Here is a 15,424-nt window from a genome sequence, read left to right as displayed (position 1 = left end):
TAGAGATGGACAAGGGGGAGAAGAGGCAACGGAGAAGGGCTCCAGCAACCGCCAAAAGAGGACGCGGCGGCGCCGGAGAAGCAAACATTCTTTCTAAAAATCCTAGATGCGAAAGAGAGAAAATAGAGAGAGAAAATAGAGATTTTATGTCGACGTTCTTCGAGCCCCAGAAGTACTCTCTCCCTCTCGAGCTCACCAACTCTAATGAGAAATCAACGCATGAGAAATCAACACATTAAATTTAGCACTATTTCATTTTTAGGACATAAAAATTTTCACTATCTCAAATTTTATATTCTGAATGTAATATTATTTATGATACCAAATATTAAAAAAATATTTTATCACTTTTATTTAGTTATAAGTAGATTAGTATTATTGATAGTTCTAATTTATAGTTAAAAATTAGCATATCATCTATTTTATATTTTACATTTTTTCACGTTACAAGATATTAAAATATTTTTATATATTTAAAATGATAATAAATCTAGATAAATATTATCAACTAAATCAAATTGTAATAAAAATTTAAAAGCCGTTTGTTCTGTTTTTATTTTTAAATATATAAAAATTTTAAATTTTAAATAATATTTTACATAAAATAAATTAATTAATATATAGTTTAACTAAAACAATAATTTTAGACAGTAAAAACCTAAAATTACCAAATTTTAATAAATAAATATAAAATCTAAATTTTATAAAATATATATTTATTTAAAATAATCAATTCACTAAATTATTAAACCTAAAATATTAATAATACAATTGGTGTAAGATTTGATGTTGTGGTTAGAGAAAAAAAATAAATTTCAATATCAAAAAATAAATTTAATTTAATTTTTAACATCAAATTTGGTATTTTGGTTAGAGTTGCTTTTATAATAATCACATCACATCTTGCCAAGTGGAAACCACAAATTTTAAAGGGAAAATTGTTTAAAACTATCACATTTCTTATACCATTTTTATGTTTATTTTAACAACATTTACCTTTAATTTTAAAGAGGTAAATAGATAGTTATAACCATATGTTTAACTAATCTAAATTTAAAGTTTATATTTGAGGGATGAAGTTTTGGACGGTGAGATTTATGATTTTAATAAATATATAAATAAATATTAAAATTAAAAATTAGTTTCAAAAATAATTTTCAAATTTCAAATATTTTTTTGAAAAAAAAAATTATAAAAATGTTTGAATTTGAAAACGTATAATTCGAAAACTCTAAAAAATATATTTATTTTAATAAATGTTTATATTTTTATATATTTAAAACGAAAATAGAAAAATATTTTGCATCTTTGATGAAGAAAGTATTTGTGAAGATGTCCATTTAATGGAGATAAACATAAATTGTGGTAAAAAAAATGGGATAAATTTGAAATTCTCACAAAAAAATGGGATAAATTGTGGTACATAATGATTACCTACAAATCCTATTTTGCTGAACCAGTTAACTACCTGTCAATATTGATTTAACATTTTATATTGATACTCTTCATATATTTTATCCAAAATTACAAATAGTAAGAAGATCAAAGATTTAATTTTTTTTATAAAATAAAACAGCTAAATCTCACCAACTTTAAAAAAAAAGCAATAAATTTAAAGCACTAAAAATATAACATTTTCGTACCAGTTATTCAATAAATTAGTATATTCAAATATTTTAATCATATCTGTGTCAGTTGATAACAAAAAAAATTCCTTACTTTTTTATGTGGCATGTTAGATAGAAAATAATTTTAAACAGTTTTACCTTTAGAAAGAAAAAAAAATTGATATCGATACTAAGATATAGTCAACAGTGCGCTATAAACAATTTCAGTATTTTGACTATGATCATTACTTTTTCAAAAAACTGAGTATTTCAATAAAAATTTTAATTTTTCTGATACAGATTTTCAGAAAATCTTCAGTTGTTATTCTCAAAATTTCTTTATACATATAAAAATTGTCTTTCAACTAAAACTAATTCCAGGAGGGAGAAAGGGAGGGGGGACCGGAGAAAAAAACTAATTTCTAACTAAATTATATTGTAATCTTTTATTTATTAAAACACAAGTCACTCACATAATAAAAATCTGGAACATGGAATTGTGCTTTAAAAAAAAAATTCAACTAATTTCTTGATTTTCAATTTTTTGGTAAAAAAAAACTTAATCCCTAAAATTTCTCATGTCAATGTCAACACGTTCACATTTCTTAAAGAATTTTATTTATAATTAAAAATCATGTCACAATTCAAACTGTTTTAACTCTTTTTTTAACACCAATTAACTCTTTTATAAATTCAAAAAACTTATTTATTCTCCCTACCATCTTTTTCTCTATCTTCTCTTTCTCTTCCAATTCTTCTACATCTTTTTCTTCTCGTGTTTTGAGTGTAGTAAAAGATCTATACAAGTTTTTATTTCAGATTTAATTTGCTCATTTTCAATTCAGTGTTCTCTCATTTTCTTAATTCTTTAGGCATGATTGAGGTTGAAGATGATACTTAAATATACTCCAGTTTCAAAGCTTTTTTTCAAACAAGAAAGAAAAATCAGAATTTTGTCAGCAATTTTAGGTAACAATATGTATATATGTTTCTGCTAAGACAAATCGAGTATTTACTAATCGGTTTGTTTTTTACAAATATGTTTTCTATAACAGAATATACTCAACTAACTATTATATATTTGTCTTTGTTTTACCCTTGAATTTCAAGGTTAATGATGACTAAAGAAGGAAGCTATGGAGAAGAAACCCAAAATGTAAGTTCAATGAAGTTTTTTTTTTTTTTTGAAAAAGAGTTATCATTATCAACGAAATTGTTGCTTCCATAGATATCTCTTTTTGGAAAACTCATAATAATTGTATTTTTTTTGTAAACCGTAATTGTTTTACCCTTCTAAATGTTTTGCTTCAAATGTTACACGCCTAATTTCTGGTCTCTATTTTATCCAGCTACCAAATGTGACTAAAATAGTATATAGTTTTGATATAAAAATAAATAAAAAAACTATCATTTGGTTAATCTAAAAATTATATGACTTGCGCTTTCAATAAATACAGATTTTGACACATAGAATACTTTAACAATAATAATAAATATCAAAACAAACTAATTGCCTAAAAAAAATTCGATCCAATTTTAAAAAATAATAAATTCAAATAACTACATTCCTAAATTTTCTCCCAGTATCACCACCACGTTCAGTGATATAATCAGATTTAAAACTGCATTTATCTCTTCTTCTCCAATGCATCATATTTTTTGTTTTATCTCTGTTCAAATCTTCGACTGATGCAAACATCATACAAGTAATAATCTTTTAATTGTTAATTTCAGGTTGAATATGACATGTGAATATACTCATGTTTTAATCGTCAACAATCAAGGTAACATTGGTATTTAGTATTTACAAATATGTTCTTTATATGGCTTATCTTTAGGAAATTAACTGTTATCTTGCTTTTACCTTAACCAAAACTGAAACAGAGAAGGAAGAAGATAAAAGAAAAAAACTAAGATTTAATGAGAATGAAAGAGCTTTCTCTGCAACAAACATAGTGAATAATATATAATCTGAAAACAAGTGTATCATTATTTCTTCTCTGATTACCGCTCTTATGTTAGCCTATAAACTTTTCTATTTTGTTTCTGTAGCCTTGAAGAAATCTTATCATGTGGCTAACACATGTGATGCTGCTTTCAAAGATGTGGAAAAACAGAAGTGGTCCAGACTAGTCACGTGCTGCCACGTGTCGGTTCTCTATCCCTGGCGATGCCGAAATGTTGATTCCCCAGTGACCGAGACTCGAACTCTGGTGGCTTCACTGTATTGGGCTTTTTTCCTCATGTTAATCACCACCAGGCCACAAGCTTTGGTTTTTAAATAATTATTTACCGGTGTTTCTCTGACTTCAGTAGATTTAAGTCCCATAAGTAAATATATGGATTTAATAAGAATAAAATTTTTTTAAGAATGTAATTTCTCTTTAGTGGTTCTTATTAGAAAGCACCAAATTTAATCTTATCATGTGTTTATATATTATTTTGAAAATTTTAACTATTACAATAAATTTTATAATTTGATATATTTTCAAAGAAAAACTCGCTAGCTAAAAATTTATGTATCGTGTAATAGTTGGATCCATTTAAATATTTTATCGTTCTTAATCTTTTCTTTTATAAATTTTGATACAAGTTTATGTTGGAACGAAATATGAAAAAACAGCCAACATGAAAAAACGAACTCTGGTGGCTTCACCGTATTGGGATTTTTTTTTCATGTTAATCACCACCGGACCACAAGCTTTGGTTTTTAAGTAATTCTTTACCAGTGTTTCTCTGACTTCAGTAGATTTAAGTTTCGTAAGTAAATATATGGATTTAGTAAGAATATAATTTTTTTTAAGAATGTAATTTATCTTTAGTGGTTCTTATTAGAAAGCACTATTTTTTTTGTCATCAACAATACAGACTCATACTGACTCTATAAACCAAATCGGGTGATCTGAATCCATGTGAACGACAAAAGACAGTTGCTTTCTAGCACTGCGCGCTAGACTATCCGCCTTTGAATTTTTCGTCAGTGGTACATAGATAATCTCTGATCGGGTGAAGCTCTCTTTCAGGATCTTGATATCTTCCAAATAATTTGCAAAAGCTGGCCATTCTTCAGGTTCGGAAACCATCTTCACCAATTGAGAACAATTCGTTGCAAACGTAACCTGAAATTGACGTAAATTACATTCCATTGCCCAGAGCAACGCTTCAATCTCTGCATGAAGAGGCGATAGACTAGCCCTAACATTCCTCGCCCCCAACAATCCATCAAAACCTTCCAAAGTACTGAGCCAACCTTGTCCTGAAAAACTATCCCCCTCTTTCCACGAGCCATCTATAAAACACCATCTTCCTGGGATCGACGGCAATATCACATCTATTATTTGTGGTGCCGTCCTCTGGTCATTCACTACTTGTGCCTCAGCCCACAGTGTTGACTCTGTTTCAGCCAATTTAAGCGTATCCATAGGATCCATATCCAAATTACTGAAAACTTTATTATTCCTAGCTTTCCAGATATACCATAGTATCCATGCAAACTGATGATCCTCCATCTGCGGGAGAACTCTCCAGAATAGATGATCCATATTTGTGAAGAGGGATCTAGTTGGAAAAATATATGGATGTGATGGTATCTTCGAAAGAGCCCAGACCTGAACAGCTGGAGGACATTAAAAAAACACATGATTTAGCGATTCCTCAGGAGCTCCACATCTGGTACAACAAATATCCCCTTGGATCCCCCTCGCTTGTAAATTCTTCCGCACTGCTATACATCCTGACACCAGTTGCCATAGGAAATGTTTTAGCTTTGGTGGGCACCGTATTTTCCAGCAGTAAGCCTTCAAAACATCAACTGTGGGACCAATCAGTGATGGTGGTCTTTCTCTATCTAGATAAATCTGCTCGACCTGATATCCTGATTTGACCGTATATTTCCCATTTTTGTAAAGTGCCATCCATCTCTATCCACCCTCTGAGTCCTGCTCAGTGGTATGCTTTCTACATGTTTCGCATCCTGAGGATCCACCAATGTCCAAATTGCCTCTAAATTCCAAGTACGCGAAGTAAAGTCAATGAGGGACTCTATAGTAAGGTCCGAGTATAAATTGTGTTGATTTTTATTAGCTGGTCTCGGGCGAGTGGTTAGGAGACAAGGATCATTCCATACAGATATTGAAGACGCTGATCCCACCCGTTTAATTAGTCCTTTGCTAACCAGAGATCTAGCAGAAACAATACTCTGCCATCCATATGACGGAGAATATAAACGAATCAGTTCCAAGGGTGAAGCATTCCCATAATATCGACCTTTGAAAACTCGAGAAAATAAAGTGTTTGGCTTTTCTATCAGACGCCATAGCTGTTTACCCAGCATCGCCGTATTGAAATCAGTGATGTCTTTAAACCCCAAACCTCCTTCATCCTTATCTGCACATACCTTGTCCCATGATTTCCAATGCATGCCCCTTGTGCTTCCCCCTGGACTCCACAAGAATTGTGATACCGCACTCGTTAGTTTCTTTATTGTTGCTTTCGGTAAACGATAGCAGGACATCGTATGATTTGGTAATGATGTATTCACTGATTTAATGATCACTTCCTTTCCTCCATTTGTAAAGAACTTAAAAGTCCACCCATTGACTCGATTATTTAAACGATCTTGTACAAAGCTAAACACTTGGATCTTTGAGCCCCCCATATTTTCCGGTAAACCCAGGTAGGATCCCATTCCTCCAAAATTCTGAATTCCCAAGATATCTCTTAATTCTTGCCTAACAGATTCTTCAATCTTAGGTCCAAAATGAATAGAGGACTTATAAAAATTTATTAACTGTCATGAAACTGCTTCATATTCCTTCAAAATCCTAAGAATGGTTTGACACTCCTCTTTTTGAGCTTTACAAAAGAAAAGACTATCATCCGCAAAAAGCAAATGAGAAATCGACGGGCAAGCTCTCGCTACCTTCATCCCCGTTAATTGTTGCCCTCTCTCTGCCTTTTTTATATTTGCAATTAGAGCCTCAGTACACAGAATAAATAGATAAGGCGATAAAGGATCTCCTTGACGTAAGCCCATATGGGGAATAATGCAGCCATGTGGTTGTCCATTTATGAGAACCCTATATTGCACCGATGATATACATTCCATCATTAATTTAATCCAATGAAGGTCAAATCCCAATTTCTGTAATAAGGCCATTATAAAGTCCCACTCCACTCTATCATACGCTTTGCTCATATCCGTTTTGATTGCCATATACTTTCCTTTACATGCTTTATTAGTCCGCAGTCCATGAAACATCTCCTGAGCGATAAGAATATTATCAGAGATCAACCTTCCTGCCACAAAAGCCGACTGAGTTTCGGAAATGAGCAATGGAAGATAAATTTTCAGCCGCTGGTATAAAACCTTCGAGATAATTTTATACCCTACATTACAAAGACTAATAGCCTCAATTCTGTCATCCTTGTGGGTCTCTCTGTTTTTGGAATCATACATATATTAGTAATATTTAATCATGTATCCATTTCTCCCGAGACCAAAAAATTATTCACCATCTCTACTAAATCATTCTTAATAATATGCCATGAGTGTTGGAAGAACAGAGCTGTCATGCCATCCGGCCCTAACGCCTTTTCTGGGTGCATCATAAACAAAGCCTCTTTAACCTCCTCCTCTGTCGCTAGCCTCAACAAATGTTGATTCATCTGAGGAGTAATTTCCGGTGTAACCTCTGTAAGAAAACTATCGAATTCCGATGGGGAGGTGGTACTAAATAGATCCTCAAAATAATCAATTGCCACCTTTTCCACGCCAGTATCCTCTGTAATCTAATTCCCATCCACATCATGTAATCCAACAATTCTATTACGGACCCTTCATTGCCTAGTTAGAGCATGATAAAATTTTGTATTAAGATCCCCAGATGAATACCACATGTTCTGACTTTTCTGGTGCCAGTAACCTTCCTCGTCCTTATATGCATCTTGTAATTTCCTAGAAACCTCCAGAATATCGTCTTGAGACCTAGAATTATCTGTTTGGACCGCTTCAAGAGCTTGTTGTAATTCACTTATTTTTTTCTTTCCATAAGGGGGATTATCTTTCCGCCACTTAGCAATTTTGTGACGACAATTACTAATTTTTTCCACGATGTGTTGTGATCTTCCTTCATCTCGTCTTTCATTATAGTCTATCCAACCCATTGTAATTGATTCCATGAGACCCGCCTGTCCAATCCACCTCTTATCAAACCGAAATTGTCCTTTCCTCCTAGTGACTTTATCCTCATGATAAGCCACCACTGGCCGATGATCAGAAGCCACCAATCCTAAATACTCTGTAAAAGAACATGGAAATTAGGTGTGCCACTCTTCATTCGCCAAAGCGCGATCTAGACGACATCTAACTGTCACTGCCCCTTCGCCTTTTCCTCTTCTCCCTTGCCATGACATTTTGTTCCCCCGTGCCGGGAACTCGAGTAAGCCACTATTTTGTAACATATTATTAAAAGGAATAAAAGAATCCGCACTCCTCAAAGATCCTCCATCTTTTTCATGATTTCCTGTAATCTCATTAAGATCACCAATAATAAACCAGAGCTCAGAACGCGCTAGTCCATACCTAGTTAAACGTTCCCACACTTGCTCTCGCATCTTTTGAACTGGATCCCCATAAACAAAGGTAATATAAACCTTTTTACCAAGAGCCTCCGCTTCCACATCAATCATTCGATTGCTAGAATATAATACCCTCACCTGATACTCGTTATTATAAAAAAATGCTAGTCCCCCACTTCTCCCCAATGGATCTACTGTGACCAAATTACCATAGCCAAAGTGAGCTTGAAATTTTTGGACAAATTCTGGTTCTTGCTTTGTTTCTGCTAAAAACAGAAAATCCGGCTTATATTTATGCCTTATCTCGCTCAAATAGCTTATAGTCCACTTGATGCCCATTCCTCGAAAATTCCAACTTAAAACTCTCATTTAAGAAAATAATCTTTTAAATACACTCTTTCTCCAATCCAAATATATTCCATTCTTTGTAACCATTCCATAAAACTCCATAAAAACTCGGAGAGAGCCACCAGTCACCTCTATACCACTTTGTAATGTTCCTTTCCGTACATCCCAAACTAAATTGTATTTGGTTTAAAAAGACCAAATGCAGCCATTGCATCAGCAGCACCAATGAAAACCCCATTCTCCCATTTTGACCAAAAGAATAGGACGTACATGTATTTGTAATATTATACAATGACCAAGAGTACCACTGGATATATGTTCTTGAAAAAAACATATTACAAACATAGTAAAACTCAGCTGAATCCAGTTTAGTCCCACACATAAACACACCAACATTACACACACTTACCAATAGACTACTATGATTACAAAAATTCGCACCAAGATAGTATAAAAGGACATTTTTAGTACCCACCGTAAATCCAAACGTAACAGCCCCACTGTCAACCAAAATCACCGATAATAACAGATCCAAACCACTGAAGTTTACACACCCCCGATCTTCATAGAGAGTGTAATCCCTTAGCTTCATTAAGTCATCAATATTTGTCATGTCCTTCTGTCTGTAGACCAGAATGCCATACCTTTGTAGCCTTATTCTCCATTCCATAATCACTACATTACTTGTCCACTCCTGCCTGAGCACTTGGTCAGCCCTGTAATTAAAATAACTATACACTAGCTTAGTCTGTGCCTGGTATAAACAAAAACAACATAACCATCTTCCCCATACAGAAAGCAACGTCCATATGAGATTAAAGCTATCAACCCACATAGCCACAAAAACCTTTCCACACATACCCTATAAAATAAAAACGCCAGAATATATAACAAAGACAATTATGAAAGCCATCTCTAAAGACCCGAAGTGCCAGCAAACCAAACGCCCATTATTATTCCACCGGTTAAACAAAATATCAAGCTTCGCAAAGACTCTTAAGGACCAAGAAATAACTAAAACCATAATACCCATAACCCCAAAGAACAAACAACAAAGAGAAAACCAGCACAGCCTTTTATATTGATCCCAAATTTCCCTTTCTCCACACCAGAGAATTTTCCCGATAATACTATATCTTTCCGAATTGAAACTTTCACACTCAATCTCGTAATTGTATCGCTAATCCGTTATCGTCCATAATATTTCATTACCAATTCCACAATGGATCCCAATTCTCCATACCCCAATGAAACCAGATCCGTGATTGATTCTCCCTATTCTTTCCAAACAAAAGAAAGTCGTAGTAGTGAAGTAATCAGAGGTTATACCTTTATTATCCTGCAATTTCGTCTTGATGATGACCGAAATCGAGAGCAGCTTCGCTATTATCCTGATTTTCCTTAGTGTCCCCAATTCCCCTTTTCCTCTTATCACTTCAAATCTCCCGAGATCTGAAAGAAATCTCTTTTTCGTATCTCTATAAATCTTATCTTAATGATTTTCTATTCCAATCCAAACCTCCTCACCGATTCCGGGATCCCATCGCCGAGAGAACATCAAAACCCTAGATCACTTCTTGAGTCGCCGTCTTCTCTTTTCCAGAAAAAAAAATTAACCTATTAGAAAGCACTAAATTTAATCTTATCGTGTGTTTATATATTATTTTGTAATTTTTAACTATTACAATAAATTTTATAATTTGTTATATTTTCAAAGAAAAACTCTCTAGCTAAAAATTTATGTATCCTGTAATAGTTGGATCCATTTAAATATTTTATCGTTCTTAATCTTTTCTTTTATAAATTTTGATACAAGTTTATGTTGGAACGAAATATGAAAAAACAGCCAACATGAAAAAAACAACCCATCGTGCTCTTCCCTTTTTTGCTTTTCTCCCAATTCAACGTGGGAAAGTCAATGCAGTATTATAGCTGTCTCTATAATATTAACCATTTTAAATATTGCTACATCAATTTTTTTTGAAACATGGTTCAGAAAAGTTCGGTATCTTACCATGGATGAAAGTTATATGTCCGGAAAAAAGCAGAAATATAATATATGTGCCCCTTCCCTCATTGGTGAAACTACTCTGGATTGCTAAAAATCCCACACCATAGAACTTAAATCACAGAATTCATTTTATTAGACACTTAAATTTAATCTCTTATATTAATTAAGAAGCATTACAATATTTTTTTGTACTCACATGTCATCACTACGATGATTCTTAGAATCTTTAGAGAAATATGTTGGTCCATCTAAACATATAATAAGTTTTTTTATTAAACTAACAATAAATTCATTATTAATGTTCTTCATTATTTTCTTAATAAAAATTACGGAATTGCCTAATGTGGCTAAAGTATATATTATAATTAATAATTTTGAATAATAAAAATTTGATTAAAAAAATAGTGTATCTTCTATCATATTTGTATAATTTTAAACTATTAAAATAAATTAAACAAACAAACTAATAATATAATAAAAAATTAAATTTTTCTGTATATGCTATATTTTGAATTTAAAAAAAGACTATAAATTACTAAAACTATTAAAAGTCTGACACTCAAATTTTATGATCCATGGTTTAAATTTTTTTTTAAGACAAGATACAAATGATTACAAAATTATAGAAGTAGAAAGTCTCATTTAAACTATATACCATATAAAATACAAAAATATTTTAATTTTAAAATTTACTTTAAACCATATTTTTGATAAATGCTTTGAAAAATATTGATAACTTAAATTATTTTTAAATATAAATTACCAAAATTATTAATCCCATATTTTGTTATCAATAATTTAAAGTTTTTGCTATAAAAGATACAAATGATAAAAAAAATATATGAGTAGAAAGCATCATTTAATAGATTAATATTAAAAATATACTATATATATGTTAATATCATTTAAATTTAATTATTTACCATATCAAATAGAAAAATATTGTTTGAATTAATAAAATTTATTTATATATCCGCACCAATTCAATTATATACGTAATAGTTACTGATTTTTAATTATTCACTATATATTTATTATTTCATAATATGTAAAAAATAGAATACATAAAATAATTTATATATAATGTTCAGCTCGGGTAAGGCGCGGATCTTAACCTAGTATGTCATATTGTGGAAGCCCCTTCATTAATGTTGGATACTAAGAGGTACGAGTTTCGATCAACAACTATGATGATACAAAAAGGTATCAACAACTATTTTTTTCCTAAGTTATCTAATCTAAATTTGACTATTACATACATGTTTAATATTATTGTTTTATTACTTTAATCCTAAAGAAATTTATATTTCAGGAACGACTTATTAAAATATAGTTAAAACTAATTATATCACGTATGATATTTTATATGCAAGCAAAAAGAAATATATATATATATATATATATATTGACAAACAAAAATTGATAATTTAAATGCAAACAAAACCTCACCCGTGCTTAGCACGGGATGATATACTAGTAAGATATGAAACTAATGTGACAAGTCATAATATATGTCATACGTCTTGTACCATGTAGGACAGCATTTTCATCACTGAAAAACTGAAAGTTTTCTTTAAAAATATTAATATTATGTCTATATTTTTGAAGTACTTATACTATTAGTTAAAAGAAAAATACAATTTTCAGTCATTCATATATTATATGATTCACTATAGAAATTTTTATATTTTAAAAATAAATAAAACAGATGAATAAAGATAAAAAAAATTGAATGAATCCTATGAAAATTTAGGTTTGTAACTTTGAAACTGCTTTTTACATTAATATAAATCTTCTAACACATATATAATCACGCATAATAAAAATTATTATAAAATAACTAATAGTAGCATAATAACACTACTTCACTATCACACTAACTATTATCAAAATAAACATATCTTTTTGCAAACTCAAAATAAACTTATATTGTTGTTATATATTCACAAAAATCAGAATTTTAATCAGAATTTCTTTTGTTAACTTAGCCAAAGTGGCTAAAAATGCTTATTACCAATGGGGCCCAGTTTAAGGTGAATGAATGTGTTAGGATTTCACATCAAAATTTTGAATAGACAAACAATATATAGTATATAAAATGTTTGAGCTAACAAACTTATTATTATATATCAATTGGTTTCCGGGTTAAAACTCGAAGACTCTTATCAGTTCTTAGGTTTGTGACGATGACATATCGTTATTGTGGTGTCCGAGATACCCCATTTTCATACAAGCCACGCTTATTTATGGACGTCTCTTTCCATAGTTCCACTCAAAAGCCAAGCTTGTTATCTTCTCCTACGTCTTTTATAAAAATGTGTCCCTATTATTTTCATTATGCTTATGGTCCCCTACCTTTTTCCTTCTTCCTACTTTGATGATTATTCTCTACGGTCATCTTAGGTCCATAGAGAATCTAATATCCGAGAAAGATACATATCTATTTTAATATTTGAATGATCTCTTCCCATGAATTGAAAACATTTATATAGTTGGTACAATGTTTACCTAAATTGAAGACATTTATATAGTTTTTTTTTTGGTCTAAAAGACATTTATATAGTTGGTACAATGTTCTTGACAAACGTTAAATAAAACTTTTAAGTAATTCTTTTGTTTTTGAATTATACAGGGTATCCTGACCCCACAGAAGTGGTCCAGATTAGTCACGTGCTGCCACATGTCGGTCATCTATCCCTGGTGATGCCGAAATGTTAATTCCCCAGTGACCGAGACTCGAACCCTGGTGGCTTCACCGTATTGGACTTTTTTCCTCATGTTAATCACCACCAGACCACAAGCCTTGGTTTTTATGTAATTCTTTACCAGTGTTTCTCTGACTTCAGTAGATTTAAGTTCTGTAAGTAAATATATGGCTTTAGTAAGAATATAATTTTTTAAGAATGTAATTTCTCTTTAGTGGTTCTTATTAGAAAGCACTAAATTTAATCTTATTGTGTGTTTATATATTATTTTGTAATTTTTAACTATTACAATAAATTTTATAATTTGTTATATTTTCAAAGAAAAACTCTCTAGCTAAAAAATTATGTATCGTGTAATAGTTGGATCCATTTAAATATTTTATCGATCTTAATCTTTTCTTTTATAAATTTTGATACAAGTTTATGTTGGAACAAAATATGAAAAAAACAGCCAACATGAAAAAGCTAAGATCATTTCCGAAGCATCTCCTGAGCGATAAGAATATTATCAGAGATCAACCTTCCTGCCACAAAAATCGACTGAGTTTCGGAAATGAGCAATGGAAAATAAATTTTCAGCCGCTGGCATAAAACCTTCGAGATAATTTTATACCCTACATTACAAAGACTAATAGGCCTCAATTCCGCCATCCTTGTGGGTCTCTCTGTTTTTGGAATCATACATATATTAGTAATATTTAATCATGTATCCATTTCTCCCGAGACCAAAAAATTATTCACCATCTCTACTAAATCATTCTTAATAATATGCCATGAGTGTTGGAAGAACAGAGCTGTCATGCCATCCGGCCCTGGCGCCTTTTCTGTGTGCATCATAAACAAAGCCTCTTTAACCTCCTCCTCCGTCGCTAGCCTCAAGAAATGTTGATTCATCTGAGGAATAATTCTCGGTGTAACCTCTGTAAGAAAACTATCGAATTCCGATGGGGAGGTGGTACTAAATAGATCCTCAAAATAATCAATTGCCACCTTTTCCATGCCAGTATCCTCTGTAATCTAATTCCCATCCACATCATGTAATCCAACAATTCTATTACGGACCCTTCGTTGCCTAGTTAGAGCATGATAAAATATTGTATTAAGATCCCCAGATGAATACCACATGTTCCGACTTTTCTGGTGCCAGTAATCTTCCTCGTCCTTATATGCATCTTGTAATTTCCTAGAAACCTCCAGAATATCCTCTTGAGACCTAGAATTAGCTGTTTGGACCGCTTCAAGAGCTTGTTGTAATTCACTTATTTTTTCCTTTCCATAAGGGGGATTATCTTTCCGCCACTTAGCAATTTTGTGACGACAATTACTAATTTTTTCCACGATGTTCTGTGATCTTCCTTCATCTCGTCTTTCGTTATAGTCTATCCAACCCATTGTAATTGATTCCATGAGACCCGCCTGTCCAATCCACCTCTTATCAAACCGAAATTGTCATTTCCTCCTAGTGACTTTATCCTCAAGATAAGCCACCACTGGCCGATGGTCAGAAACCACCAATCCTAAATACTCTGTAAAAGAACATGGAAATAAGGTGTGCCACTCTTCATTCGCCAAAGCGCGATCTAGACGACATCTAACTGTCACTGCCCCTTTGCCTTTTCCTCTTCTCCCTTGCCATGACATTTTGTTCCCCCGTGCCGGGAACTTGAGTAAGCCACTATTTTGTATCATATTATTAAAAGGAATAAAAGAATCCGCACTCCTCAAAGATCCTCCATCTTTTTCATGATTACCTGTAATCTCATTAAGATCACCAATAATAAACCAGGGCTCAGAACGCGCTAGTCCATACCTAGTTAAACGTTCCCACACTTGCTCTCGCATCTTTTGAACTGGATCCCCATAAACAAAGGTAATATAAACCTTTTTACCAAGAGCCTCCGCTTCTACATCAATCATTCGATTGCTAGAATATAATACCCTCACCTGATACTTGTTATTATAAAAAAGTGCTAGTCCCCCACTTCTCCCCAATGGATCTACTGTGACCAAATTATCATATACAAAGTGAGCTTGAAATTTTTGAACAAATTCTGTTTTTTGCTTTGTTTCTGCTAAAAACAGAAAATCCGGCTTATGTTTATGCCTTATCTCGCTCAAATAGCTTATAGTCCACTTGCTGCCCATTCCTCGACAATTCAAACTTAAAACTCTCA

General features: G+C 32.1%; 1 long non-coding RNA gene across 1 annotated transcript; it reads left to right on the top strand.

The window, feature by feature from the left end:
- Positions 1 to 1,990: 1,990 nt before the first annotated feature.
- Positions 1,991 to 4,092, top strand: LOC106435559. The gene is made up of 4 exons (XR_001287000.3): positions 1,991 to 2,576; positions 2,718 to 2,763; positions 3,342 to 3,391; positions 3,660 to 4,092. It is a non-coding gene; the product is annotated as an uncharacterized LOC106435559 (long non-coding RNA).
- Positions 4,093 to 15,424: the final 11,332 nt, after the last annotated feature.

Source organism: Brassica napus, chromosome C9, assembly GCF_020379485.1.
Source record: "Brassica napus cultivar Da-Ae chromosome C9, Da-Ae, whole genome shotgun sequence".
Classification (NCBI taxonomy): domain Eukaryota; kingdom Viridiplantae; phylum Streptophyta; class Magnoliopsida; order Brassicales; family Brassicaceae; genus Brassica; species Brassica napus.
Note: the sequence above shows the minus strand (reverse complement) of the source record. Positions and strands in the feature narration are given on the sequence as shown.